This window comes from Macrotis lagotis, chromosome 1 (genome assembly GCF_037893015.1).
Source record: "Macrotis lagotis isolate mMagLag1 chromosome 1, bilby.v1.9.chrom.fasta, whole genome shotgun sequence".
Classification (NCBI taxonomy): Eukaryota; Metazoa; Chordata; class Mammalia; order Peramelemorphia; family Peramelidae; genus Macrotis; species Macrotis lagotis.
In genome coordinates, this window is record NC_133658.1 from 54,359,575 (window position 1) to 54,385,043 (window position 25,469).

At 39.1% G+C, this 25,469-nt stretch overlaps 1 protein-coding gene across 12 annotated transcripts in view; it reads right to left on the reverse strand.

The window, feature by feature from the left end:
• The window catches only part of BANP (BTG3 associated nuclear protein), a 273,136-nt gene extending 249,172 nt beyond the window's left edge, over positions 1–23,964 (reverse strand). For 11 of the 12 annotated variants that reach the window (XM_074201509.1, XM_074201494.1, XM_074201473.1 and 8 more), the window contains exon 1: positions 23,859–23,962. The gene's annotated coding sequence lies outside the window, so the exon portion shown is untranslated. Of the gene's footprint in view, positions 1–23,858 lie in introns of all 12 variants that reach the window. The other variant, XM_074201520.1, reaches the window with a different exon arrangement.
• Positions 23,965–25,469: the final 1,505 nt, after the last annotated feature.

Sequence of the window (25,469 nt, forward strand, 5' to 3'; positions counted from 1 at the left end):
TGTAAATTTAGATTTTTGCAAGGCAAATAGGGTTAAGTGGCTTGCCAAAGGCCACACAGCTAGGTAATTATTAAGTGCCTGAGGCCACATTTGAACTCAGGCCCTCCTGACTCCAGGACCAGTGCTCTATCCACTGCACACCTAGCCGCCCCTGAAAATATATTTTGAATGTCTTAATGTTTTGAACATTTCCATTTGCTACAATTAAAATAGGAAAAAGCTATGACACTTAAAGGGAGGGAAACCTCAGTTAATCTGAAATTTTATTTATCAATAATAAATATCAATAAAAATCCATTGTCCAAGGCTTACAGTCTTGGATTTTATTACAATACAATGCTTTTCCATAGTCTGTACCAGAGCAAGCAATCCTCTTAGCCCTGGAAGTTATCATCTAAGTCAGAAAAGAAGTAAAACTTGGATGGAAACAGAAAGGACAAGAGAGTAAAAACTGAAGCAGAAAGAAGAAAGGAAGGGCAATGAGGAAAAAAGCACATCTGGGAGGAAAGAGAAGAGCATTAATGTTAGATGAGAATATGAAGGGTCATCCAATTCACTAACTTCCATCTTCAGACAGGGCAATACAAAAACCATCTCTCATAAATAATAGCAGCAGAGGGGCAGCTAGGTGGCACACTGGCGCTGAAATCAGGAGGACCCTGAGTGCAAATCCAACCCCAGACATTTAATAATTACCTAGCTGTGTGACCTTGGGCAAGTCACTTAACCCTATTGTCCTACAAAAACAACAACAAAAAAAAAAGATAATGGCAGCAGTAGCATCATCATCATCATCAACAACAACAACAATATTATTACATCAACTGCCAAAGATTCAATTGTCACCTCTATCCTGACTAGTCTTAATCTCTGTGCTGACCTCATATCTCAAAGCAGATGTCCGATAGTCATTTTAAAATAGAGTCCAGAACAGAACTCATTTTCTTTACACCCAAACCCTCCCCTTTCTTGTTGTCTAGGGAACTACCATCTTCCCAGTTATCCAGGTTCAAAGTCTAGATATCACACCCAGAACCTCACTCACTCTCCTTCACCATATCCAAGGCCTGTCGATTTTCCCTTGATAATATTTCCCCCAAATTTGTCTCTCCTCTGACACCACAACCCTGGAGCAGACCTTCCTTTCCTCATGCCTAGACCATTATAATAAATCACCAGTATTTCCCAATCCATCTTAATTCCACAAGCTTCGCTCTGTTGATTATTTCCAATTTATCCTGAAAGTGGCTAGTTTGCTGATATTCATTTGCATGCGGTCTTCCTTGTTAGACTGCAAGCTCCATTTTTCCATTTCTTTGTATCCCCAGAACCTGGTACAGCTCTTAATAAATGTTCACTGACTATAATAAAGACAGGCCAAACATTTATCAAAGTATGGTGAAATGCAGATAAAGAAAGTAAGACTGAGGGAATTACATGCCACACAGGCAGGAGGCAATGACTGAGGCAGAATGAGAAGCTAGGTCTGTCTTCTTGACTCTAGGCCTATCTCTAAATCCACTACATACTATTTCAAAGATTATAGAAAAATTAACTTTTAATAATATAAATACAGAGGATGAAATTGAGGCTGAGGTCATACAACTGGATAATAGGAAACTCAGAATTAGAATACAGGTCTGTGGATTCCCGGCCCAGGATTCCCTACTATTATATCAGTCTCAATAGCAAAAATGTCAATGGGATGAATTCCATTTTGGAGTGTCAAACTCCTGGCCTCTTTTTTTTAAGAGTCTTACATCCCAGAAAGATAAGCTACTGATTATTCAGTTATTTTCTCAGTCTGAACCTCATTTATGCAGCGTAAGATAATTGCCAAGTCTGGACAGATGGTAGGAGGGGTGGACAAATAACCCCCTAGATCCAAAAAGTTTAGGAGGCTATTGCCAGAATTTTTTTTTCCTTTTAGTCTTCTTGGGAGCAAGAGCTAATGACCCAAACCTAATTCTAGAAGGCAGTATGGTATAACAAAAAGAATATCAACTCTGCAATAAAAGAACCAAGCTCAAATTCCACCTCCAATGCTGATGACCTGTTTGACCTTCAATTACTCTACTCTCTTTAGTCAGGGAACTGGACCAGGTAGTCACTGAAATCTCTTCCAGCATTATGCATTTTGAATAAGAAGGTTTTGTTTTGTTTTATTTCAAATGACTTTAAAGAAAAATACAAACAGCAAAGACATTTTACAGTATAAAAAATGTTTTTGATCCTATGCTTACTTTGTGGGAGAAGGGAAGTAGTCCTCATTTACTAATAATCGACATTTATAAAATGTTTTAAGGTTTGCAAAGTCCTTTATTGACATTATCTAGCTTGATTCACACAACCCTAGAAAAGAGGTAAGGTAGCAATTGTTAGTCTAATCTTATAGGTGGGGAAACAGGCAAAGAAAGGTTTCATGACTTATCACAAAGAGAATATATCCTAGGTAGGATTCATATTTTGGGCTCTCCTTTCTACTATAGCAAAATGATTATAAGGAAGAGAGAATACAGGATAACTAGGTGGCACAGTGGATAGAGCACCAACCCTGGAGTCAGGAGGACCTAAGTTCAAAACCAACCTCAGACACTTAATAACTGCCTAGTTGCGTGACCTTGGGCAAGTCACTCTTAAGCCCATTGTCTTAAATAAAATTGAAAAAAGAAGAAAAAAAAAAAGATAGAATACTATTAATTTTCCAACTCTTATCTTCCTTTCTCCTTTCTTAATTCTAACCTAAACTTAATCATCCTCCAAGAATGAGCTAACATTTTATCTCCTCTGTGAAGACATTTGTAACCATGCAAACCTTTGAGGATTTCTTGTTTCTAAAAGTCTACAAAGAATATTGTGAATGGGTTTTTTAAAGTTGTACACATTGATTAGAGGAAGAAATTTGTGGCAGTAAGACTTCATGGTGGCTTGTTAATCAAACTATTTTCATTTGACTTTTGCAAATTTTTTTATATTGCACTGTATATCAAATTGGCAAAGATGATGAAAAAGGATAATGACAAATGTGGGAGGATTTCTAGGAAACATCACATTAATTCACTATTACTTGAGTTATGAATTGATCCAGCCATTATCAAAAGCAATTTGGAACTATGCCAAAAAAAAGTCACTGAATCATTGCATACCTTTTAACCCAATGATAACATGAAAAAAATGATTATCTGAATGTAATACAATCCCAACAGGAAAGAACAAAATGGAATGTTTTGAGAAACTTGGGAAGACTTTTATGAACTAATATAAAGTGAAATAAGCAGAATAAGGAAACAATTTATAAAAGAACAGAAACATTATAAAAGATAAAAAACTCTGAAAGACTTCAGATCGTTGTTCATTCAATTAAAGGATCAACTATGATTCCAGAGGGATAAAGAACTATGCCTCTTAACAGAAATGATGGATTCAAGCTACACAAGGAAACAGTTTTGGACATGACATTATAGGGTGTGTTTTTTTTTCTGCTAGACTATGTATATTTGGTATGAAGATTTTGTTTTCCTTTCTTTTTTAATTGAAAAAGGTAGGGAGATGGGGCGGCTAGGTGGCATAGTGGATAGAGCACTGGCCTTGGAGTCAGGAGTACCTGAGTTCAAATCCGGCCTCAGACACTAAATAATTACCTAGCTGTGTGGCCTTGGGCAAGCCACTTAACCCCCTTGCCTTGCAAAAACTAAAAAAAAGAAAAAAAGAAAAAGGTAGGGAGAGAAAATAAACACTCATTAGCTAATTTTTTTTTTAAATATGGACAGAGAACTACTTTTTCCCTCTTTTGCATCCATGGGCTCTGAGCCAGTATGCAGCTCATAATTTGCTCATAATTGGTCAGTTGTGTCTGACTCCTCTCCATGACCCCATGTGAGATCTTCTTGGCAGAGATACTAGAGTGGTTTGCATTTCTTTCTCCAGATCATTTGGCAGATGAGAACACCAAGGCATCCAGGGGAAGTGACTTGCTCAGGACTCACCCAGTCTCAAGACTAGATTAAAACTCATGAAGATGAATCTTTCTGATTCCACTGCCCTGGGCTCTATCCACTGCACCACCAAACCGCCCTTTGACACACAGCAGGAACTTAATAAATGTTTCCTGATTGACTGAAGAAAAAAGAAAGAAATATCATTGTATTTCAAGAAAGAAAATAGTGGTAACCCAGAGACTCCTAGAGAAGCAAGGAATTTACTGTAAAGATTCCACAAATCCATCTGGCCCACCTTGTATTCAACTCCAGCAAAAATACACAGCTCAGCTCATAACAATAAACAAGTACACCTGTCTACAGTAGAAGGAACAGATAGCATTCTCACATGTCTATGTGTCAATATTTTTCAAATATATAAGAACATGCATAAGTCTAGTTTCTCAACACTTAATCATTTCCTAGAGACTCTCTGACTTGATTATCTTAAAGAATATTAGGAGTACAACTACTATCTTTTAAAAAGGACCCTTAAACTCAAAGAGGATGACCACTACTGGAGAAGAGGAAAAGCTGTGAGTAGATCTGACATGAAAGATTCATGGAAGGATATGAACAAGAATGACATGGGATGAAAAGAAATGGTTCCCTCTATTTCAGACTCCAGCCAGAGAGGCCTACTGAACAGACTACTGAACTTTGAATATTCCCAAGAATGCACAAGACTTTAAACCAATTTGAGTGAACTTATAATTCCAAATCTTAACATAACCATTTCCCATTTACAGACAATGCAATATCAATCAAAATACTACATTACAGAATTAAAGAAAAGAACAAATTAAAATAAATAAAGGAAAAAACAAACAGGCAAAAACATCAAAAGAAATGGAAAGGTTATCTCTGTGACAAATTTTGAAACTTTTCTGAAGCAATAATTATGAAAATTCAATTGAACAGAAGAGAGCAACCAGAAATAGAATCAACTATACCTTAAAAGATTACTCTTCTACAAACTCAAAAATACAGAACAGCAAAAAGGAATCATTATTCAATAAAAATTTGGGGAAAAGTGGATAGCTGCCTGGGGGTAAAAAAAGTTCAGATCTACATTTCACACAATTCACCATAATAATTCCAATTAGATCAAGCACCTAAACATTTCTTAAATCACTTTGTGATTTTTTTTATTAATGAGAAAAATAATTACTTGAAAGAAATTATGAACGAATGTTAACATATAAAAATCAAGATTTTTTTCATACAAAAATGGATCCAAAATAAAAATGAAATATTAATATACTACCAAGAACATTACATCTGTCATTAACTGATTAATAATGTAATGTAAATACTATTTAGAAAGATAACAAAACCCTAGTTAGAAGCAGGAGGGAAAAAAAGGGAAGTAAAAATCTTAATAATTTGATTCTAGACCTCAGAGAAAATGAAAGAGCATAAAAAGAGGCCAAAAGGGGCAATCCTCATATTCCTTTCCAATCTATAAGGGTATAAGTAGAAAGCAGAATTTTGGAAAAACACAGAATAGCAGAAAATGTGGGGATTTTGTCATATATATGGTAGAACTGTGTGTGTGTGTGTGTGTGTGTGTGTGTGTGTGTGTGTGTGTGTGTGTCTGTGTGTTGCTGTCAGGACAGAATTAATATGAGTAAAATAAAAAAAAAGTAATGCATTTATTTCAGTTAAGTGGGCAGTGAAGAGTCCTAGGTCTGAAGTTGGAAAGATCCTGGTACAGTTTAAGCCTCAAATACAATAGCTGTGTGATCCTGCCTCAGTTTTCTCAATTATAAAATAAGGAGAATAGACATTAATTAGTTCAGTTGAAGTTAAGTAGTTCAAGTTCTATAGCTTTATTTGGGATTTATTCCTCAGTTTTATCTATAATTATTAAGATTATTTTTCTATTTTTAAATAAAATATACTTTGGGGTTTATAAACAAAAATTTTAAGAAGGAACTCTTATTATTTTGAATAATGTAATTGCACATTAAACAAATGGTTGAAGTCACTACAATGTGTTCTTGTTATGTCACTTCCAATTGTATCTGATTCTGTGACCTATTTGGGGTGCTCTTGGTAGAAATATTGGAGTGGTTTGCTATTTCCTTCTCCAGTTCATTTTACATATGAGGAAACCAAAGCAAACAGAGTAAAGTGACTTACCCAGGGTCACTCAGCTAAAGGATCTTAGGTCCCATTTGAACTCATGATGATGCATCTTCCTGACTCCAGACCCAGTGCTCTTTGCACTATGGCACCCCCTAGCTGTACTGTAACTGGAACCTAAGAAGATTAGAAGGAGGCAGTGAGAAGGCCTTCACGAGGAATCTTTCCAGTGATTACTTCTCCTTTACTGCCTTTTTTAATCTTTTCCCAATAAAGATCCCAACTACAAATAAGAAAAATGACTGATCTTTAATATTTCCTCTAAGTTGAACATTTAAGTAGAGTGCATCATGATTGATATAAAAGATTGCCTGAAAGATTTTACAAACCCCTTCTTCTGACTTCCAGATTTTTTCATATTTGAAGGGCTGGTTAGAATGTTGGCTGCACCTATATTTCAAACATAAGTCTATCCAGAAGGCTTGATTTAAGAAGCAAATGCTTGTCATGTTCCCCAATTCCGTGGACTTGCTCTCCCTGAAGAAGAGAGTTTTTAGCCTCACTTGTAAAATTTAATATGTCCAGCATATTATCAACTAGAATGATGGGGGAATAAACAGGCATTTTTAACTGACAAGACCACTATGAGTATATAGATAAGTAAATGCACTAATTCAATAAATCTATGACTTTATAATTTATTGGGACCAATTGCATCACTCCAATTTGAAAATAAGATTTTTTTCCTACAAAATTAAAGAATTGAGGGATTTCCTCACTTTAAAACCAGAGAAAATTCCATACATTTCTTAGAGCTACATTAATAGTTCTCTATCCATGCTTTCCCTGACTGTGGTGGCTGCCTTGGGACTTCTGAATGGCTGAATCAATTCTCAGCTTGGCCAACAGTCTATTAGCATTTTCCAGTACAGGTGACATGAAGAACAGTAGAGAAACCCAGATCTCCCATATAAACCATTGCAATTCACTAAAAAAACAAAGACCTTTAAAAAGGATCAATGAGGAAACAAACTGAAAAGAAGTGGTCTCAGGCATCAAGTCAAGAACTACAGGAAAAGACTAGTATTTTGGGGAGAGGAGATGCTACAAAGAAATTAGACTACCTAAAAATGAGTATAAGCCTATAGGGATTAAGTGGAACTTTCAGAAAACAGAGAACTTTCAAGTACTTCTGATAGAGCACCGGCCCTGGAGTCAGGAGTACCTGAGTTCAAATCCAGCCTCAGACACTTAATAATCATCTAGCTGTGTGGCCTTGAGCAAGCTACTTAACCCCATTGCCTTGCAAAAAGAAAATGTAAACTGTAAAAAAAAAAATCAGACACTTAAGGGATTGTATCCTCTCTGGTCCACATAATTAATATGAGAACAGCAAGGTCAAAGAAGTGATAGACACAGAAGTGCAGGGAAGGCAGGTGATCTCTCCTGAGGAGGCAATGGGCAAATAAACTATCACATCACTGAGAATAAGACATCATTGAGCTAGGACAAAACCCAGGTCTGAACCCAAGGACAGCCTGGCAGAATGAAATGACCAAGCCCAGGTTATGAAAACTCCTTTGATCTCCCTTATTTGATCTCTCTCTGTGAGACAGACCCGTTGCAACTCAAAGAGAACATGAGAGATTGTCATCAGAAATGGATGAAAGATCAAGCTTAAGGCCAGACTAACAAAACAATGGCTGCATTGAAAAACTCTTCCCTGCCTAGTCTGAGGAGCAGTGATCTCATGGCCTCCCCAGGGATGTTGGCAGCACCCTGAATATGGGCTCTAAAATGCCAACGATGAGATCCACTCCTCCTTCAGCATGGAGCAGGGGATAAGATTGCGGGAGCTGGTTTTATTACTGTAGCCCATCCTCAAACCATCCCATGAACCAGTCATGCACCATGAGTCCTAAAGGCTGCTCCATCCCAAATTAAGATAGCGGCTTGTGTGACATCCTCTGCCCACCCAGCTAAGCACTCCATTCTGAAATAAACTTGAGGTCAAGGCATCTTGGAGCCTGAGGTCAAAGGCTGCAGTTCACATTTTCACCATTCGTGTCTCTCTAATAAACTACGTTGATTTAAAAAAAAAAATCAAATATTACATAAGAATGTTTATTTATATATATAATACATCTTATATATTAAAACATGTATATATGAGAGAAAGAGAATGTGCTCACTATGTACTACAGAATAAGCCACGATGACAACATGGGAAATACTTCCAATATTATTCAATAAGACAAATCAGTGGAAGATAGAACAGAGTATGCTTATGAAGATATGCCACTGTATTCAGGTCTGTATCTTGAAGTTAAATGCTAATTTGGGAAGACAACCTTGCATATTAGCATTTTAGAGAAAGATCCAAGTAATGCCACATAAGGGTACAAGAAACATCTTGAAATAAACCTACCTCTGCTGAGCCTGAATAACTCAGTTCTGATTTCACTCATTCCGCAGACCCAGCAAGCAAAATTCCTGTGGGATTATTTGGCAAAGTGTTCAGCAAGCCATTTTTAAGAGAATATAAGTCAGCTTGTCAGAGTGAAAGGCAATTAATTAATTCTTTCTGGTATGCCTACCCATTATTTCTCTAGGATTAAAAATAAAGCCCCAACTATATATGGCAGACTAGGTCTAGCCTGGGAAGCATCTAAGAAGTGTTTGCTGATTCATTGGTTAAGGTAAAACAGGAGAAGCAATTGCAGGGGGCAAGAAAGGAAATGGACATCTCTGCAGATGTTATTATGACTATAATTTAGTTGGATCACACTTTTCCTTTGTTCTAGGTTAAATCCTATTCTGGTACAAAAATATTCCACAAGAACTTGATTGACAGTCAATACTTAATTGCTATTTATATACATAAATATACTCAGCCCTTCTTCCCAACCACCAAAGAAAAGGGGAAACAAGATAGTCTGAACCTTGGTGATAAAGGAACTCTGCTCAGTGAACTTCCCAAAGTAAGAACATCAATAGAGCAAAACCAAACCAAATCATTCCTCTGCAGTTACAAGGCATAACTTTCTGTGAGTTACATCATAAAAAGAAAAAATAATTAACAACCATGACAAAATGCGTGCTAACAACTAAAGCCCAAAGCAGTCAGTTATGATAAGGCAATGACATAACAATTTCTTGCCATCAAAATCTGATCTGACTGTAACAAGTTCAAAAAAAAATAAAACTTTTAAAGAATATCTAACATTTCCAATCAAATAAAGGATGTCTCATGTTTTCCAGAATGACCATTTAAATACCTGGAACAATTTGTACAGCAATCAAAAATCTGTTACGGCAAATCACTTTTACTCTGATTTTTCCACTTTTTCCACATTTGGAACCTGTGAACTTTCTCTTTCTTTGAACATAATTAGTCTACTGTTTTGTCCAATAAGAGTAAATACATTAAAATCTTAAGGAAAAAAAATTTTTTTCAATAAAATCTCAGAGCTTTCAGAAACAGTGTTTTACTTTGGCAAACTTCTAATAAGCCATTAACAATCTAGCCTAAAGGGAGTTAAAATGTGGCTTAATACTTTACTTCAAATTTCATTACTATGGCATCATCAAAACATCTCCACAATACTATGCTGATGCTGAAAGAAGTTACTCTAGGCCTGCTCCTTTCTCCATTACTCACAAGACAAGTACACATTTCTTTCCTTTACAGAGAAGATTGAGTTCATCCAGTGTGAGCTCCCACAGGCACCTTCTCCTTCAGCTCCACAATCTCTTACATTTATCCATCATCCTTCCCCAGCAGTATCAAAGAAAAAATATACCTCTTCTCTAGCAGGAGCCCTTCCACCTATACCCTAGATCCCATTTCTTCTTGCCTCCCCTGAGGCCTCTCTATCTCAATGATCTCTTTCCTCTAAGCAACTTAAATATTTCACACTTGCCGTTTCCTTCCTTATTGCCTTCAGACAAGAAACCAGTTTTCCCTTTATTAAAAAACCAAACCTACACATGACCTAATGTCCCCATTCAATTTCATCTCTTCTACCTTTGGAATCCCAAACCCCTAGAATGTGGGATTCCTATATACCCCTTCTATCTATTACATGACAATTATAGGATTTTAGATCTGAGAGAAACACCAGAGGTCATCTGGTCCAAGATTTTTTTTTTGTTTCATGGTAGTCTGGTGAAACCCATTGCCCCCTTTTCAGAATCATGTTTTTTAAATCCATAAAATAAAATATATACAGTTACAAAGGAGATGAATTAAATTGAAATTGTCATTAAAATATTTTTAAAATAAGTTCATGGACCCCAGGTTAAAACCCCTTCCATTTTAGAGATGAAGAAATTGAGGCCCAAGAAAGCTGAATGATTTAAGATGAAGTTATGTGGTGAAACGAATAATGTCCCCCTGTGACTTTTCTCCAGTGCCTTTCAGATTCGCCCACTACTGGCTTCCACTGCCAGTACTTACTAAAATTGCTGTCTCCACAGGAATTCCAACAACTATCTTTCTCAGAACTCAGCCTCCTTGACTCTTTCCTTTGGCATTTCCAGATAGTGCTAAACATCCTCTTTATTTCTGAAAACTCTCCCAGTTTCTGGTTTCTATGCTCCTCCTATCCTTCAAACCACTCCTGTGCATTACTGACAGCTTTTTGTAGTGCCTACTGCTCCTTGAGGATCTTCCCCAAGGATTTATCCCAAATCCTGACTTTTCTCTTCTTCTTCTTCTTCTTAACTCTAAGCAAGGCACTCCCAAAGTTATATCTCCTGCCTTGGTTTCACATTTGTGCTCTAGTTTCATATATTTCCCACCACTTAATTATCCCACTAATCATCTCAAATTCAAAACTGACCAAAGAAATCAGTCACCTAGTCTCTCCTCTTCCCCCTCACCATCAAAATACTTTCTTCTAGATTCCTGCAAACAGCACAAACATTCCCTCACCTTACAAACCATAAACTCTTGGCACCATCCTTGATTCTTTCCTCTATAATAGCAGTAAGTAATGAAGGCATGAAGCAAGAAACAGAGAATAGTAGATTCCTTGATAGTGTTCCTTGGTTAATTTTGTTGTTTTTTTTTTTAATCAGCAAGCATATTTCTTTTCTCTTCCTCCCACCCCTAATTTAAAGGAAATAAACTAAACTACTGTTTAAATATGCAGTCAAAATTCTAAAAGTCTGGTGATGGAACAGGCAATCCACATCCCAAGAACTATGCAGATGAAAGCATACTATTTTCACTTGTCCTTGTCTTTTTTTCTTTCCTCATGGTTTTTCTCTTTTGTTCTGATTCCTCTTTCAAAACATGACTAAGATGGGAATATATTTAACATGATTATGTATGTAAAACCTATATCAGATCCCTTGCTGTTTTGGAATGAGGGAAAGGGAAAGCGGGAGACAGTTTTAGAAAAATCAGTGTTGAAAACTATCTCCTCATGAAGTTGGAAAAAATAAAATACTATATTAATAAAAATATTTTTTTTAAAAATATGCAGTCAAGCAAATCAAGAGGTGGATATAGAAAGTATAGACCCTCCTATATCTGGCAGTTCAACAGAGAGGGTGCATTTTCTTAGAAGTTTCTCTCACCTGAGAAATCTGATACATACAGTGACAAACCACAATTCCAGTGGCCCAGTGCTGAGGCATTCTGCTACCCACCTTCTCCTACCAGAGGAGATAGACTCAAAACATAGCATGAGATACATTTTTGGTCATAGTCAATGTGGGAATTTGATTTGTTTGACTATACACATGTTAAAAAGTTTTAATTTTTCTTTCCTTTTTTTAATTCTCAATTGGGGGGAGAAGAGAGTGGTAGGAGGAGAGGAAGAAAAAATGCTAGTAAATAGAAAACACAAAATAATGTTTACAAAAACCATCTCTATCAAGGAAACTACTATTCTTCTCTGTTTCTAGTATCATTACTTTGCTTCAGACTTTCATCACCCACTACTATGCTTGTCTTCTAAACCTGTCTTCTTGCTGATTTTCTTTTTTTTATATCAATCTTGCATATCAATGCTACAAGGACTAGCAGGAGAGATCCCTGCTGGAGCCTCCACCATTTTGAGTTCAATGAGGGAACAGTTCTCAAGGTATCAGAAAGGTGGTCCGGTCAAGAGAACACTGGGCAGTCAGAAAGACCTGGAGTTAAAATTGGACTTAGATGCTTCCTTGCTGTGTGAACCTGGGCACGTCACTTAACCCCTGCCAGCCTCAGTTTTCTCAACTATAAAATGGGGAGAATAACAGCACCTACCTCATGTATGGATAAAATTTAGATAATAATTGTGAAATGCTTCATACACCTCAAAGTGCTGGATCAATGAGAGCTGCAACTACTACAACCTACTACTACTACTACTATTATTATTAATAATAATAATAATAATCACTAGACTTGATTAATGTCAAACAGCAAATAGTTTCCTCTATTAAAAGGTCAGGGCCTGCTTTGTGTATCTGCATCCACCATCTCTTAATGTTTCACCAAACTTGATACATTATAAGCACTTAAAGGTTTTTTCATTCATTTCACACCCATCTCAAGGGCCTGCTTGAAAATGGTTGAGAAAAGAAAGAAGCCAAGTTTTTGCGGACAGTGTTCTATAACAGATTACATATTGACAGGCACATAGTTGAAGTACAGGATGTAGAGTACAGTATAAGCAGCTACCTTGTGCTTGTTGATTGACAATAAAATACATGTGACAGAGTGAAGCAAATATGGCTCTAAAGACTCTTCTCAGGGGTAGATGTCAACAGTCATTCCAGAGTCCTCAGGGACTGGAGGGGATTGCAGAGCTGTCCTCTGGAAGAACAAGACCACTTCATCATTCTGGATACTTCCAGATCCGGTATCACTCTTACCTGTGAGTCAGCTGCTAATATGGCAGCACCCACACAGCTTCTTGGAAGTCTAACTGGCTCCAGAGCACAGCACAAGGAAGAATCCAGGAGAACATCAGGAGACCTTCCTGATTAATTACTTCCTTTCACACTCCATTCACCTAAGGTTCTCTGGATACAAAAGCTCTAGTGAACCTGACTGTCATCCCCCAGCAGCTCTTTGTGATCTACAAATAGGATAAACAGGTCATCTGTGCCTGACTCACAGAAGGAGAGACTTCTCGATGAAAACCAGTCAGTCATTTGGATCTGCAGCAACAATGTCTGATGTCCACAACGCTTTATTTTAGCCACAAAAATAAGCTCAGAGACTTGGATCAAACAATGGCACACTTATCAAATGTTCAGATTACACAAAGCTGAATATTTAACATGCAGTTGTCTACTAACACCCAGGGGTGGCTAAGTGGCGCAGGGAATGGAGCACCAGCCCTGGAGTCAGGAGGACCTGAGTTCAAATTCGGCCTCAGACACTTAACAATTACCTAGCTGTGTGACCTTGGGCAAGACACTTAACCCCACTAACTTGCAAAAAAAAAAAACCCTAAAAAAAAACACCCAAAATACTATCTCAAAAATATAGTCAAGCATAGTTTGGTGCCTTCTTTGGTCAGGAAGCCATTCCATCTCAGTTTCTTTATTTGTAAAATTTGAGGTCCAAATTAGATCAACAAATATTTATTAAGTTTCTACTCCAAGCATACAACATAAAGACTGAAATAATTCCCACTTATGATGACCTCTTAAGACACTTTTTGCTGTTGTTTAGTCATTTTTCAGTCATGTCTTACTCTTTGTGACCTCATTTGAGGTTTTCTTGGCAGAACTACTGAGTGGTTTGCCATTTCCTCCTCAAACTCATTTTTACAAAGGAGTTAACTGAGGTAAACAGGGTAAAGTGACTTGCCCAAGGGCACACTGCTGGACTTGAACTAGCTTCCTGACTTCAGGCCCAGCACTCTAACACACTACTTTGCTACCCAAAATCATTTACCTGCTCAAAATTATTTAATCATTCTCCACTAACTACAAGATGAAATCTAACTTCAGTCCTTTCCAACCTTCTATCTTATTTCTCCCAGATTCAAACCCTCTACTTCAGTCCCCCGTCTTGCCTTCACTATTGCCCGAAAAAGATAGGTCCTTTGCTTTACCTTTTTTCCAATTCTCCTACCTAGACTGCTTTCTGCCCTTCTCTCTATGTTACTTTGATCCTACCACTATCACTCAAACTCTTGTGATGGTCCTCAGGCGTATGGGCTGTGAAAGTTGGAATTGTGGGTGCCAATCCTACTTCCTAGTTAACTCATCTGACTTGCCTGGCTTAGGGTCTTCTCTCCCACATCCCACTGTGAGCTATCATGTCTTTGAGCTACTAGAAAGCATGTGCTGCTCTTTAGTTCCCAATTTTTTGCTATCCCCTTTCACAGGGCAAATCAAAAAACATTTATTATCAACTATTTCTTTTGATACAGTATTTAAAACTCCACTATGGCAAGAATTCCTAACCTAGAGTCCATGGACTTCTGGAAGTAGGTAGATTTCAAGAAGTCCATAAATTGAGTTAAGAAGTTAAGACACTGCAGAAACTCTGAGAATGACAGCATCTCCAGATCACTATTGCCTCATAACAAATGATATTTGTTATAAGGAGAGAAAAAAGCAGATAAGAGAAAGGGAACCAGGCCCAAGACATGGCTTCAGAAGAACAAGCTTTGCTGGAATTTGAGGGGAGAATAATGAAAGGGCAGCACAAAAGGAAAAGACAGGGGGGAAATGATTAGCATAGAAGAAGGGAGGGAATAACTTCACTTACACATTTTCATTGAACTATTTCTCCCTTTATTCCCCAGGATTTTAAAACGTTTTCTCAGAAGACTCCAGTCGTAATATGGCTCTCTGCTGTCCCAAACCTTTACATTCCAACAAACACAATATTACATTATTTTCTCCCAACTTTTCCAAAGGTTTCTCCAGCAAGTCAATGAGCATTTTTATTACATATCTACTATGTGGTAGTAATTACAATAAGTCCTGGGAATTAAAAAAAAAAGACAAAACCAGTCTCTGTTCACAAAGAGCTCACAATCTAATGGGAAGACAGCAATGCAAACAGCTCTGTACAAACAAACAAGCTATAGCCAGAATAAGGAGAACTCATCAGGGGGAAAGCACCAGGATTAAAAGAGGACTTGGAAGGGTGGAGGTTGACTTTTAGTTAGACTTTAAATAAGTGAGCATACTTTTTTCCCTTTATTTTTCTTTTCTGTGTATTTTTACAATAGGGTTTATATAAGAAACATGTTTTGCAGGACTTTGTCTGCAGAATCAAAACATATCATATTCCTTGCATTATCAGTGGTTTGGGGAGAAGAGGATGGGGTAGGTGAGAATTTAGTTCAAAATTTTAAAAAATAAATGTTAAAAAAGAATTTTAAATGTAATTGGGAAATATTTAATGAAGTGAATGAAAAAAATTAAAAGAAGTTAATATTCACATACATGTAAACTTAACAGTTTACAAAATATCTAGAGTATATTCCCTTAATATTCCAGAGGGTGGTAAACTCTTCAAGTACTGAGAAATTGGCATCATCTTAGCATTTCAAAATATTGGCACTTTTAGTCAATACTCCATGAGTCTTAAAGTGTTGTTCCCAAAATGGTCACATTCCTCAGGGGGATTCATGATTGCTGTAAGTGATTGCCCAGATGATAAGTTAAATTGTCATTTACAATGGAAGAGACTGCCTTTTAACTTCTTTTTTTTTATGTACAGTTTTATTTGCAGATTTATTCTCTAGGAACAACTATACGAAAAAGGCAGAGAAAAGGATGATCTTTCTTGGATACAGAAGCATCCCATGTGTCTCTAAACTCATATGGACACTAAAGGTGAATCTAGAAATAGTATACATTAGAGGTTTTCTGGGAAGTAAAATCTCACTGTGCACACTAAAAAATAAAAAAAATAAAGATGTGACATTTCTACCATTTACCTGTTCCTCTCTTCTCTCTCAACTTGCTACAAAAAGTTCTTTTTTTGGTCTATAATCAGCATCTACCTTTAACCCTATCAGTATTCTAATTTCCTTCCCCTCTATTTGAGAAAAATCAAATAAAGTAGATCTAAAATCCTAAATGGTAATTGCTAAATTTGTAAATGGAACTTTAAGCAATCAACCAGGCCAGTTAACAATATAATTAGTCCTCAAATTTGAAGAAACCATCAATAAAAACAAGAAAGCCTTGTTCCCCACCCCTCTTCACTGCTTTCCCTTAGGTGCAGTATTTTCTGTCTACAACAGTAGTCTCCAGACCTGAGCCTCTCACTTTCTTCCCAGCTGTGCTTTTGTACTAACCAATACTCTTAATACTACTCATCTAGGGCTTTCCACTTTCCTGTGCTTCTTGCTATAGTTGAAACCTTAAATAAGATTGGGTCAGGAAAAACCAACTGGGGACATTTATTCAATAAAATTGCTTATTCGATGACTTTTTTTAACCTTCAAAATGTATCAGTAAACTGTGTCAAGATCCTGTGGGTGTGGGGCGGCTAGGTGGCACAGTGGATAGAACACTGGCTCTGGAGTCAGGAATACCTGAGTTCAAATCCAGCCTCAGACACTTAATAATTACCTAGCTGTGTGACCTTGGGTAAGCCACTGAACCCCACTGCCTTGCAAAAAAAAAAAAGACAAAAAGAAGAAGCTGTGGGTGCCCAAGTAGACCCATTTCTGCTCCTCTACACAACCCAGTTATTATGGTATATTCAGGTATTGGGAGATGCCAGGTGGAGCTCATCCCTAGGGTAATGGAACAGGTACACTGCTGATGCTCGCTCCTCTCCAAAGACCTGCAGCCAGTCAGTGATTCACTACATGCTCTACGCTAAGCACTGGCGATATAAAAATAGGCTAAAAAGAATCCTGTTGTTGTTGTTGTTGTTGATTTATTGTCTAGAAACTATACATGAGGTTTCCGAGTCCAGTCCCACAGAAAGCCAACAGTATGGACACACAAGATCTATATGGAGCAAACTGGGGAAGGAGAGGGAAAAAGCAATGACAGAACTCCTTTGTAGTACTGTGCTAAGTGTGTTTTAGCAACGATGATCTCATTGGATCCTCACAAGAGGTGTTGCTATTATTCCTATTTTGTTGTTAAGGCGATCAGAGAACAGGGTCACACAGCTAGTAAATGTCTGAAGCCAGATTTGAATAGAGTTCAAATCAGAAGTCATCACAGATGGCAGGCTTTGGGGGTTTTCAAGAATGTGAATCTCCATTTTATGACATTTGGCTAAAAGGATGCTTTTAACCTTTTAAAAATTCTGGTAATGCACTGTTTTCTCCAAGAGGATATAAACTTCTTAAAGGCAAGAGGTTTTCTTTGTAGCCTTAGCCTCGAGGGAACTTCCTGGGCACATGGCAGATGCTTAATAAAGGCTTGTTGATTGATTGAACTATAAATCTTAAAATAACATATAAATACTCCCTTTTCACTATTTTTCTATTCTTTTTTATTTCTGACTAAAACATCAATAAATTGCTTCTTACAGCCATTATGAACTCATTCTCATTTTCACATTGATGATTGTTCTCTTCAGCAAATGCTTAGTAAGCGCCTAATTTTGGTGAGGCATCTAGATACTGGAAATACAAAGGCAGAGGAAAAAAGGACACAAGCTTACAAACCATGAGGAGGATGTGACATTAGGAAAAAAACTAATCAACACAAAATGTAATAGGGGCAAAAGAAATAAAAAGTTTTAAATTTGAAAAGGACAAATTTTTACCTGAAACTTCCTATATTCAAGAAACAGGGTAAGTCCAATATGTACAAAAATTTTCTAGCAGGTTTTAGTAGTGGTTGAGCACTGAATGTTAAGGGAAAGCTTATCCACTGCCTGGGGAATGAATGATATGAAGGGAACAAATACTAATTGTGCTTTAAGAAATGAAGGGGATGGCTTCAGAGACTCCTGGAGAAATTGGTATGAACTGGTGCAGAGTGAAGCAAGCAGAATTCATTTATACTATAATTTCACCATTGTAAAAAAAAAATAGCTTTGGAAGCCTTAAGCACTCTGAGCAATGCAGTAATCAACAGCAATAACTAAAGAATGCTAGCTATCCCACCCCATGACAGGGTATAAAACCTGCTTCTTTGGGCATAGCCAACTGGGAATTTCTTTTGTTTGCTATTCTTATTTGTTACAAGGGCTTTGTTTAATCTTTTTTTTTCCTCCGGGGCTGGGGGAGAAGTCCAAGTTCAACACAGATCCAAGAACAAATTATAAGTTGACAACCAGTCTTTGCGGAAAGGTTCATCCCATTGCAAGATGAATTTTCAAAGGACTAACTTTCAGAAATACCTACTTATCACTGGATTGTATTAAATCCTAGGTCAGCATTAGATCCTTTATTAAGCACTTGAATTTCTATTTCCTAAAGCTAGCGCAAGGCTCACTGCACATAGTAGGAGTTTAAATGCTTTGTTAAATTCTAAGAAGCAAGATTGGGATTCAAAAGTAGCCCCTCTGGCATTCAATACCTGTTTCATCAGTTCAATGTCAAAATTCTATATAATGAATTTTATCAAAAAGAAATACCAGTAGCATTCACGGGTAATAATAAACTTCAATTTTAGTGGAGAAAATGTTTAATAATATTCTGTCTTAAATATGACTATGTGAATACTTTTTTTGACTATGGCAAAATATATTATCATAAAAGAAAAATAAATTTAGCATGGGTTTAGCATGAGAGCCAATTCTCACCTTTCTATACTGCCTTCTACAATTCTACAAATGTTTTCTTTGTGCCTTTTTTTAATTGAAATGTATTTCTTTCTAGACAACTTGATTTCTCTACAAAGAAAACAGCGGAGGTAAGCTTTTCTTAAAAATGGGAGAGGGTTGTGCTTAGTTATAGAATATCTTATAAATTTTACCATCCTGTTAATGGATGTGGATGAATTAATGTTTATTTAATTCCAGGGTAACTAATGTTCCAACTAACCAAGGCGAGGTATAGATGTCAATGTGTTCTATCAAAATCATTAGTTCAGTCCAATCATCATGCTAAGTAGTATAACTGATCATGGGTTCAGTACCTTAAGTGAACTGTTTCCTTGTATTCTGCAATTATAGTTTATATCCCTGATGTTCAACTGACTTGTAAATCCATATTGTCTATTTGTTGGGGGAGGAGAGGGAAAGACATAGGTGAATGGAATAATCCAATAGAAATCATAATCCTAGAAAAACTTAAAAATAACTATAATACCAAGGAGGTCCACATCATCATTGTGGAGATAAAATAAAAGTAATCTTTTGGAAAATACTTCTTGTACCCCCTAGCATCATCACTACCATCGGGTCCACCATCATGGTCCTACCATAGAAATACAACAAAGCAGTTTTCCACCTAGAAGGTAGTGAAAGAATAAAAAAATGGATGGTGGAGTCAATAGATGTGAGTTTACAAATGGACTGAAGGTGCATTCCTTATTTTAATCCTATTAGGTCAACACTAATATTATTCAGAAACAATGCCTTAAACAATGACTCCCAGAATCTTTCAATTTGATCTTAAATACTTCTCATCCATTGCCAGTATTTCTGGTGCGCACACCTGTTTGTTTCTACTCTAGGTTTTAATCAAATTGCCTGATAATTGTGGTGCCCACTACTGCTCCTAGTTTTCCTACTGCTCTTCACTTTTCCTAATAAAATTCCCTAAGAAAAATGTTAAGGGATTAAGTTCATTTATTCTTACTGTTGTGATCTTATATGAATACAACACATTTGAAATGGAAATCCAAAACAGATTTTTATTGACTATACACACATTATAGTATAGCTTTTTAAATTGTGCTAAGATAATTACTAACCACAAATGTGTTTTCTTTTATATTGTCATGCTTTGGATCCAAACATACTTATGTAAATACAAAGGGGCAAGGGGGAAGAATGAATTTATTAAAAAAAAATCTGATATATAAAACCTGGGAGTAAGCAGCTTTTAGAAACACTATTTTTTATTTAAACAGAAATTTTAAATGGGTCATAGTCACAAATAAGCGGTTTATTCAGTTCCAAATCTTGTTTATCCTGCATTTTCCACAGATTAACTTGAAGACACAATTCAAAAAAAAATATTTATTAGGCACCTGCTCTGTATACTAGGCACTTGGGATACAAAGGCAAAAAATATATAGAAAAGTCCTTGCCCTCAAGGAGCTTACATTCTATTGGGAAATATGAAGAATGAAGTAGACTGTAGAACTCAGAAAGCTAAGTATCAATAGATTTCTGAATCCATGATAGAATAGTTTAATTAGAACCTGCAAGTGCTCCCACTTCTTGCTAGTTTATCTATATCTATCACTTTGAACATTTATTCCTAAAACACAACCCATACACAACAGCCACAATCCTGAAATGAGGCAACTTTCCCACTTGTAACTTACTACATATGGCCCTTAGTGATCAGTTCTAAATAAGAGTCAGCATTAACTACAATGACATACTGGTTGACAAGAGTTATTTCAAATGTTTTAAGAATCACCTGTGTCTAACAGACTATTAGATGCTTTTTAATCATTTATTGGCTGTGTGGCAATGGTCTATGCTAGGCTTTCTTTAGGAACCATGTCTGACAAAGAACCAACACTTGGGCACTTAAAATAATGCCTCCTCAGTCAAGTCCTGTATAACTGTGGGTCTCTCCAAACATAAAAAGCTAAGAATCAAATCAGTGCCTGAAAATTCTGCTTTGAGACATTTTGTCAACAAATAATTTTGTTAATCGTTTGGTAAAATTTTAATGAACTTATAACTTAGTGGATGGCAGTTATACAATCAGCAAAGTGGTTTACAACTAACTACTTATTGCTCAGACCATCTAGCCATCATGTCTACTTAATGGTGCAGAGATTATCAGGACAATGATTTTTCAAGAACCCATCAAGAATGCCACCAAGCCCCCTTTATATTGGAGTTAAAAAAGCAAAGGAGCTTGCCATTTAGAATCTAGTTCCAAACTTAAATCTCTAGACTTACTTCATATTAACTTCCTTAACATTATATATTCCAACAAAATTAGACTCCTTGTTGTTTCCCAAATATCTGACACCTCCCACATCTGCACAGTACCACAGGTTGGTCTATGTTCTGGTCTATGACCTCTGTGGCCAAAATACACTGACTCAACTACCTCCTAAAAAATCTACATGTCCTTACAAAGTTGACATTAAGGAGTCTCCTCTTCATAAAGTTCTCTCTTCTTTGTCTCACCCTTCCTCCTCCAAATGAAAATGCTCTCCTTTCTCAGCTTTCTGATACTTTGTATTCCCTTTGCACCTTTCTAGTTATTTATGTATCTCCAAAGGTTAAACTCACCCAGGACAGAAATAACTGTAATCTTTGTATCCCCACCCTCTCACCCAGTACCTTCCAGTTAAGCATGTGATACATTTTATTCAATTAAAACTTATTTCAATTTGACTTTTGTTGGAATGCATCTATTGTGCAGGTCTAGGGATAGCTAAACTATAGATACTATATATCTATTGCTACACCTTCACTATACAAATAAATACTTAAGACTGGTTAGGTTACAATGCACAATTTTTGTTGCTTATCCTATTTGGCAATTATGCATAACTTTGAGGTGAGTCAAATGAAAGGTAACTTATCTCATTTCACCTGTCTTCTAATCACCAAGCTGTTCAAGTTTACCTTGAGTTTTCCAACTACCTGCCCATCCTAAACCCTATTTCAGTCCCTTGGAGGCCCCTTGTTTGACTTAATCTAGTTGTTCCCAGGGCAACTGGCTTGGCAGAGTCAAAGTTCTGCCATAGTGAGTTAGATAATTGGGCTAAAGTCATTCAGACCACTTCTCATCTAAAAGAAAAAAATTTTCACAGGTTGAGAACTGCAAACCTAATTTTACCAGCATCCCACAAATATCTCTATGACTGTAAACAATCAAAATTTTGGAAATGCCACTCTCCTTAGAGGTCTTATTTAAGCCTCTGTTTCAGAGGAGGGTAATAAACATTAAAAGACTAAAGTTATCATTCTAGGTCACGTAGACTGCTTCCATATTCCTCCAGTCAGCTTCTTTTCCCTGAGCAATGCTTTCCCCATCATATTTGGCAGCATAATTATCAAATGAGATATTTATAAAGTGTCCAACACATGGGAGGCACTGAATAAATGCTCCTTCCCTCCTCTACCCACCACCTTCCCACTCTCTTTCAGGCATTTGTGTTTTCCTTTCAGGTTCCCCTCCCCTTCACAAGCTAGAAGTTATGTTCAGAAGTATTCATCGAGAGACCAGCTGAGACATCATTAAAGCTTAGATGTGACCAGGGTCTTCGATCCTTCCAAAGGGTCAACTCTGGCACCAGGATACAAAGCCTCTGAGGATGAATCCAGTGCAGATGTTATGTGTCCGTCACAATATTAGCCAAAGTGGAGAAATCTCCCAAGTTGGCAAACAGTGATGTTTTAGCTATAGCAACAACTGAAAACTAAGATGGAAAGAAACTGCAATTCACATTTGTGGAGATATCCAAAATACTCAAAGTATCAGTATTAAAATCTATTTCAAGAATTCTCTCATATTACAAGTGTATATTTGTTTTGATTTTGACCCAATCAGAGCAATTTTAACCCGATCAGAACAAAAACAAAAGCTGAGACTCAAGAGTCAAATCAGTATCCCTAAAAATAACAGGGAGTCAAGCCCCCCCCCCCCAGTTAAATCACTGAAGGAACTGGACTCGGCTCCCTACACAGATCCTTCCACTTCTAAAATTCTTGCTTTCCTAAAATCCAAAGAAGGTTGCATCTGAAATAAACATATATAATCCAAGTTCTATGTGTGTCCTTTATGGAACACTAAGTCTAAGTTTTGTTGCATTTTAGATCAATAGTATTCCAATTCTAAAAAAAAAAAAACCCCACCAACATAACTTCTAGAATTTAAGGCCCGGTGTAAGACTATGAATGAGCTAAGCCTTTACACCCATCAGAGAAGTGAGCATGACCAGAAAAACCTAGTGATCCGGTACCGCCACCTTTGAACGCCACGGCTAATATTCGCCTCGGAGGGGAAGGTGAGGCGTCCCTTCCCCCAGTACTGGAGTGGAGAACTGCACGCGCCTCGGGCGCTCTGGGCGGCCGGCACCAACCACCTCCTCAACAAAAGGCCCGCAGCGTAATGAGCCAGGCTGGCACGTCCCGCTCCAGCCTCGCCATGCCTGGCCTCGTCCCGACGCGTCACAACGCCTTTTCTAGCACAAAGGCTGCAAAGCGGGTGGTGGGCAAGGGGAGGGGCCGTCGCGGGCAGGAAGGTCTGGTTGGCACAGGCCCAAGCGCGGAGCCGGGCGCCGGGCACAGGCGCCCGGGCGGCTGCCAGGCACGTGGGCTGGGTACGGGCGGTCGGGTGAGCCGGAGGAGCGCCGCGGCCGGGGGGGGGCGTCCCCCGTGCCACCTCCCGGGCACCTGCGGGCGGGCGGGGCGGGGGAGGGGCGCCTCCGGCTTCCCGCCCGATCCCGGCTCCAGGCCTCAGTTTCCTCGGGGGCCCTTCTCCCCGGAGCGGGCGCCCCTCCCCCTCCCGGGCCTCCGCCGCCCCCGGCCCGGCTTCGTGGGCCGCCGGAGCGGCGGGAGGGGCGCGGGCTGCGGGGCGGCCGGCCCCCCGGGCGGCCCGGGCCGAGCGGGGCCGCCGTTGGCGCCGGCCGCTGCGGCTGGGCCCGGCCCGGGGGGGAGCAGAGCCGGGCAGAGGCGGGGGAGGGGAGATCTCGCTCTCGCTCTCGCCCCGCGGGAAGGGGGGAGGTGGAGACGCGACCGGCTGCGGGAGCTGCAATTACCGTGTGGGCTGCGGAATTCTCGTGGTGTTTGTCGGGGAGATGCGATAATGGCGTCCGTCCTCGCGAGAGGAGCCGCGGCACTGCGCAGGCGCCGCGACGCCCTGCCCCCGCGGCCGCCGTCCGCCCCGGGCCGCGCAGGCGCACCGCTCCCCGCCGCGCGCGCGCCGGCCTCGGTCCTTCTCGCCGTGCGCGCGCTTCCCCCTTCCCCCGATGCCGCGGCTCCAGGCGGGGCGCATGCGCGCCACCTCCCAGGCGCAACCTATTTGGCTTTTCCAGCCCACGCTCCAGCGTGCGCTCTCGGACTCATCGGCCCACCGGAGGAAGGCGGGGCCGTTGCGAAGGATCCATAAAAGAAACTGATTGATTGGCTTTGGGGGTTGGCCTATTGTTGTCGATTCCCGCTCCGCCCCCCCCTCCCGAAAGAATCAGCCAGGGGAATACTACAAGTCCCAGAAGGCGCTGCTGTCGCCGCAAGGTGCACTCTGGGAGTTGCAGTCCGTTCTGGACTGTAGTTATAGAGCACGCTGGGACTTGTAGTCTGCCCAACCGGTCTCCATTCCAACTCTTCCCCGACTGCGTGGAATGCTGGGACTTGTAGTTAAATTAATTTAATTATTAGAGCCCTCTAAGATGTTTTGCAGTGTTTCCCCCCGCTTTCCCTCCTTCCTGCCCTGTATGGAGTCCTTTTGGAGGCCTTGTCTGGAAGCAGATTGGCACTGAGACGACCTCGGTCCCTCCATGGACATTTCTCTAATGGGTGAATTGATCTGCCAGGCTGTGCCTCCCTGGAACTGATAGCCGGTCAGGCATGTCAGCATTTAGGCCGATCCCAGCTGGGCATCACAGTCCCTTCCTTCCTTCCTTTTTCTCCCATCCTCTCTGCTTCCTTCCTTTCTCCATGTGAGGAATGAAGGGCGTGCTTGGTCTTCACAGGGGTGCAGGGGGGGGGCCCTTTGGGGTCCATTACAAAGGGGGAATGGCCCCAGTCCATCACAAAACTGGGAGAGTTCCAATCCCATTCCAAAGATGACAAACTAGACTAGAAGAAACTAGTCCTTAACTGGTCAAGAGTAACCTAGTCTTGACCTTCTCCTTGGCACATGCTCAAAGACATCTGTTGTTGCTCATTAGTGGGGAGACATATAGGAACCGATGTATCAGTTAGAGTTGTGACCCCAGCTCACGCTTGGCATGAGGGGTCAGGAGCAAAGTCTTCCAAAGTGCATAAAAGACCTTGTATGTTGGGATTTCCCTCTCTCCCACCATGAGAAAGGTGTGCCATTTTAAGATTATCTTTTTTTTTTTTTTTTTTTTTTAGTTTTTGCAAGTCAAATGGGATTAAGTGGCTTGCCCAAGGCCACACAGCTAGGTAATTATTATTAAGTGTCTGAGATCAAATTTGAACTCAGGTTCTCCTGACTCCAGGGTTGGTGCTCTATCTACTGCACCACCTAGCCACCCCTGTTAAGATATCTTAATAAAAAACCATTTTAATCATTTTAGACTAAATATTCTCGAGTCATTTATAACAATTTGGGGACTCATCTTGAGATAATGTAATGTAAATCTCTTTTCCTGGTATTTTCCAGGAAGAACACAAGAAAATAATGC